This window comes from Pempheris klunzingeri, chromosome 21 (genome assembly GCF_042242105.1).
Source record: "Pempheris klunzingeri isolate RE-2024b chromosome 21, fPemKlu1.hap1, whole genome shotgun sequence".
Lineage (NCBI taxonomy): Eukaryota > Metazoa > Chordata > Actinopteri > Acropomatiformes > Pempheridae > Pempheris > Pempheris klunzingeri.
Window position 1 is genome coordinate 162361 of NC_092032.1, and position 5438 is coordinate 167798.

Below are 5438 nucleotides of genomic sequence, written 5' to 3' on the forward strand. Positions count from 1 at the left end.
AACTTTTTCATGTAATGTTTTTTTGGCCTATTGCTACATAGCTACTTTTTATTTGGCAATGTTAAACAAAATTGTTCATTTAAATCCCTGCATTTTGTGTTTATTAAATGTTTTTTATTAACACAAATAACTATTTTGGTTAGAGATGGGATTTTGAGTTTGATTAACTTAAAAAAAGTTGTTTAATCAATGATGAATTAATCTGATTGCAATTAAGAAAATTAGTCAGTTTACCTTTAAATCTGTTGTAAAATCAACCCCACTATCCAACCATTCAACTCAGCATTTCAAGTACAAATAACTTGTCTTTTAGTCCTTTCTACTTAATAATTTAAGTCCAATACTTTTAGCATTAAAGTTAAACCTATAATCAAATAATTTAAGTGCAATCACTTGCCTCAAATTTTTTAAGTAAACTCTACTTATCCGGGCTGACAGTGCAATAGCTCACTTTGTAAATGTAAACTATACAGCTGTGTACATTCTGTAAGATTTATGACACTGTGGTGGTGTCTGCAGTCCTCTATGCACTGGCCTGCTGGGGAGGAGGGAGCACAGAGAGGGACAGAAAGAGACTGAGCAGACTGCACAGAAAGAGACTGAACAGACTGGTCAGAATTCCAAATTTCAATCTATAAATGCTTGAACATGGATGAAAAGCTGGATTTCCTTTCTATACAGGAAGTAGAGTTTTTTTTTAAAGTTTTTTTTACAAATTTAGATTTAATCTGAAATGTAATTACCTTCCAGAATTCAATCTATAGATTAGCTCTTGCATATAGATGAAAACCTGTATTTCCTGTGTAAACAGGAAGTAGGAAGTGACTCACCAGCAGCAGCAGTAAGAAGCACATGGTGAGTAATTTCATGATTTTTCTTCTAGAAAACATATTGAAACTTGTTTCACCACTGGTGTTATTGCAGTATAACATCCCTATGTCACAATTTTTAATGTTGAAAAACACAAATTTAATTGAGTTTGTGTTGGACAAGAAAATGTTACAATATAACTACATAATACATACGTTTCAGACTAATTTGTCATCGTTCAATGTTTCTGCCTCTGTAATTCAGTATTGAATATGCGATCACCAACAACCAGACAAATTCCATAAGTGACACGCGGACTCCTAGTACCTCCCATTGGTAAGACGCAATGGACGGATGGACGGATGGAACAGAATGATTGTTAAGGAACTATGTGAGACTGATGACCTTGCCACCGGTTTGGTGCTGGACCCACTGCTGGGCTTCAGCACCCATAAAATGAACATTAGTCCTCCACCAGTGTTACCATGTTGGGATCATCTCAAAAAGACCCTGATGCAATTTCAGCTTATTTGTGATTTCAATGCAACATTTGAGGCCCTGACAGTGGGCGAACTGGCTGGTAACTACTTTCAATCTCTGGCCATCGTCAGGAGCTACTACGGCAACATGTGTATTGCTATCTCAGTGCCTTCGCGTTGGACGGTGTCAAGATAGAGTCCTGTGACAGATACTCAAGATCAATGGAGCAAAGGTAACTTCAACAAAGCACTGGTTTGCAGGACAGGATCTGGAGTTCTTGCTGGCCTGCACAGCAAACTTGAGTCCCGCTGACAGCCAGATGCTGAGGGCAGGAGTCAATGACTTCAGTGTGATGTATTCCAAACGCCAACGTTGCAGTCAGCTGTTCCTTGGGCCTGCAGTTTTTATTAACCATGACTGCAACCCAAACTGCAAGCTCCATCCTGGTGAGAAGAATATTGCTTATATTGAAGTGATTCGACTGTAGCAGCATAGAAATTGTGCTGCCATTATTCTACTCTGACGGTGCCAATTGGCAGCACCATAGCCAACCACTGATGGCGCCATGGCTATTTAAGGGGTGGATTTCCCCCTGCTGGCTCTCCCTCTCTGCTTCCTGGTTGGTTGCGTCACTGCCGGCTCGACCACGCTCGTATCGGGCAGGTAAGGCGGCTAGTCTGCTCACCTTCTGTGTAGGCCTGTGGGTTATTATTAATTGCTGTGTTGTACTGCAGGGCCCTTGGTTCGAGTGCCCCGGAGTTTTTATGGATCGTGTACCCTGCTCACTGTCGGCACGGTGATTTTTGCGGTCAGGTGTGTGGCGTCAGCAGCTGACTACACAGTTGGCGCTGCTCGTAGCTGGGGATCGCTGCTGCTTTATTGGGACCTGCTTTGTTGGGACCTGCTTTGTGTGGATCGCTGCTGCGTTGTGTGGATTGCTGCTGCGTTGTGTGGATCGCTGCTGCGTTGTGTGGATCACTGCTGCTTTGTGGAGATCGGTGTCAGTGAGTTTCCTCGGCGTGTCCGCTATAACGCGTCGATTTCCATCATCCATCTGGTGGAGAGGTTCTATTTCACCAGCTGTGGACCTGCCTTCTTAAGACAATTGCTTTTCCCCTGGCTTACATCACTCGCAAGTATTGCGTGGTACTCTGGTGTGCTGACTGTTATTAATTGACTGGCTTGATTGGAGCCCTTTTTAAAGTCTGTTTGTTGGCAGTGTGGGTTGCATTTTTGTTTTCATTGCCCTGCTCCGTTGTCTTGATTTGTTGTATTGATTATTTTTGTATTTAGATTTATTTGTTTAGATATTTCATTTGGGCAGAGTTTTTCTTGTTTCTTACCTTGTTTATTTTTCTTTGTATTTTGAGTAATTTATATTTGGCAACTGGTAGTTTTGTTTAGTTTAATTGATTTCTGCTGCCATTTATTTGTTTCCAAGTTTTTGTATATTGTTTGTTCTGTTGGATTATTGTAACCCCACTAACCTGTGTGTGTGTGTGTGTGTGTGTTCCTTTTGTTTTAGTTGCTGAGGTCCGGTGGTCTGGTGGTGGGATCCCCTTTTGTGTGCTGTGCTCCCTGGGATTCGGGTATCCTTCACGTGTGTGTGTGTGACTGTCACAGCTGGGTGTCTTCTCTTTTTTTTTTTTTTTTGTTGGGATTCACCGCTCCATCAACTCGTGCACCGGTATCCTCAGCTTTAATTTAGTCCCTTAGTTTAATCCCCGTGTGAATGGTGTGTTTTTATATCATTTTAATCAAATTCTGTTAATAAAACTTATTTTGTTTGAGATTGGAACACTTGCTATTTGAGTGAACGGACCTGTGCGCCTTTAAAGGTGCATCATTCAGTTCTTTGGGCTGAAATCCCAAAGTGGCGTTGTCTGGCAACTTGATTTGTTAAATAGAGTAAGAACGACTATTTCTTTATTTTCCTGACCCTCCGCTCGCCACACGACCAATCTCACCTGGGGAGGAGTTGACATATTACTATGGTGATAGCTTTTTTGGGGATGGAAATGAAATGTGTGAATGCTGCACCTGTGAGAGTAATGGAAAGGGTCACTTCAAACACCAGGGGAAGCAGCATGACTCGGAAACAACAAAGGACACTGTGAGCCAAAACTATCACCTGAACAAGAGATATATTTGTCATCACAGAGAGAAGAGTGGTGCAGGCCTAACCTGCAACACAATAGCAAATGAGAAGTCTGAGGATGCAATCTCAGAAAGTCAAAGCAACAAGTACAGCAGCACTGAACCTTGCATCACTGACACACCTCAAAATGCAACTGCTGAGGCAGGAGAGGAAAGGTCCATGAGAGCTGAGAGAGAACAATACCTCACAGTTAACCAAAATAGGTCATCAGTGCCACAAGGTGTAGGAGCAGAAAAGACCTCTGAAGACAGGGAAAGAAATGAGGTGGTGAAGCCAACTTCTGGACCGGCAGACAGCAGAGTCAAAAAGAAGAGTGTTCACAGCCCAGAAGAGTCCGGGAGGACGACAGGAGAGCCTTAAGTGTGAAGGTAACAGAAGCACGAGGGAAAGATTTTCAAAACTAATGATAAATTAAAAGTGAGGAAGTGAAAGAATCAATCTGTTGGACATGTGCTGTGGAAAAAAGTTAAAGAAGTATGTTAGGACAAGATTGCTGTTAAATGATCAGAGACGATGCCAAATCATGTTAATAAACAATCAGCAGGTTAGCATGTGGAAGATATTGTCGTTAAAGAGGCAAAGCGTTGCTTGACTGTACTGGGGCGGCTGTGGCTCAGTGGTAGACTGGGTCGTCCCTCAATCAGAAGGGCGGGGGTTCGATCCCCAGCTCCTATGGGTCAACATGTCGAAGTGTACTTGGGCAAGACACTCCTGAAGCATGAAAGAAAAGTCTCCTCCAAATTACATTCCTCCTGTATGAATGATGTGTGAATGGGTGAATGAGGATGTCATGTAAAGCGCTTTAAGTAGTTCAAATAACTAGAAAGGTGCTATACAAATGCAGACCATTTAGTGCTTGTTCTGATCAAAACGTGAAAAACATTCATTGTGCTTGCTTTTCTTCATAGCTTGTAAGTTGTTTCAGCATTCATCTGGAAGAGTTGTTGAAAAGATGGTAAGTAGATAAAAACATGTTGTTACTTTACATTAGTATGCTGAAGACACAGAGCCTCAATTTGGTGCGTCACTTTTATTTGTCCACAGAGGAAGAAACTGTGTGGATTGTGTTTCGGAAACTTCGCCAACTTGAAGCAACACCTAATAGCGTGTCACACAATTCCAAACAAACAGGAGTTTCAACTTCTAATGAAATATGGGAATGCACGGTGAGATTAGGAAAAGTGTATATTTATACACTAACCCAAACCTAACATTGTCTCATCTCATCTCATTTTCTATACCGCTTATCCGTAAGGGTTGTGGGGGAGCTGGAGCCTATCCAGCCACTTCCTTCAACCAGTGTTTCTGGGACCCAAACCCCCTCTTCCCTTTCTTCGTATCAACTTCCTTCATCCATGAATCCTGCATCCTGTGAGAGTGACCTACCTTCATCCAACCTTCCGGGACACTCGAGTGGCCAGAGTGAAAATGTGATTGGCTCGATGTCAAAGGTGTGCTCATGCAACTCCCGCTGGGAGCAGGTTGAAACCAGGTTACAGCTGCTGGAGCAAAAGGTGGACCGAATGATGACAATGCAGCCACAGACACCAAACAGCACACCACGTAAACCACCTCTATCGGTTCAAAAAGGGGAACATTTAGGAAAAGAAAAGAAGTGCGGTCCTTTATTAGGTAAGGCAGGGGTGTCAAACTCAATCAAAGAAAGGGCCAAAAAACACGGTCTAAGTCGCGGGCCAAACAGGCTCAACATTTAGTGAAGACTCTAATAGTGACTCTTTTATTATAGTATATAATATAATATAATATATATATATATATTCTATCCAGAAATATGAATTTAAACAGCCAAACTTCAACAACTTTTCCTCAATAAAATAAATAGAATTTTAAATAACTGTTTTCTTTTTTTGTACTTCTCCTGCTGTAGTGTCGTCTTATATTTATATTCTTTAATTATAGCCACATCAGCTCCACAAACAAGACACACAGGTTTACCTCCAATATCGACAAACAGGTAAAATTCTGCCCC

At 41.7% G+C, this 5438-nt stretch overlaps 1 pseudogene; it reads left to right on the plus strand.

Moving 5' to 3' along the window:
• Positions 1-1164: 1164 nt before the first annotated feature.
• Positions 1165-4823, plus strand: LOC139221375 (histone-lysine N-methyltransferase KMT5C pseudogene; annotated as a pseudogene).
• The last annotated feature ends 615 nt before the right edge of the window (positions 4824-5438 follow it).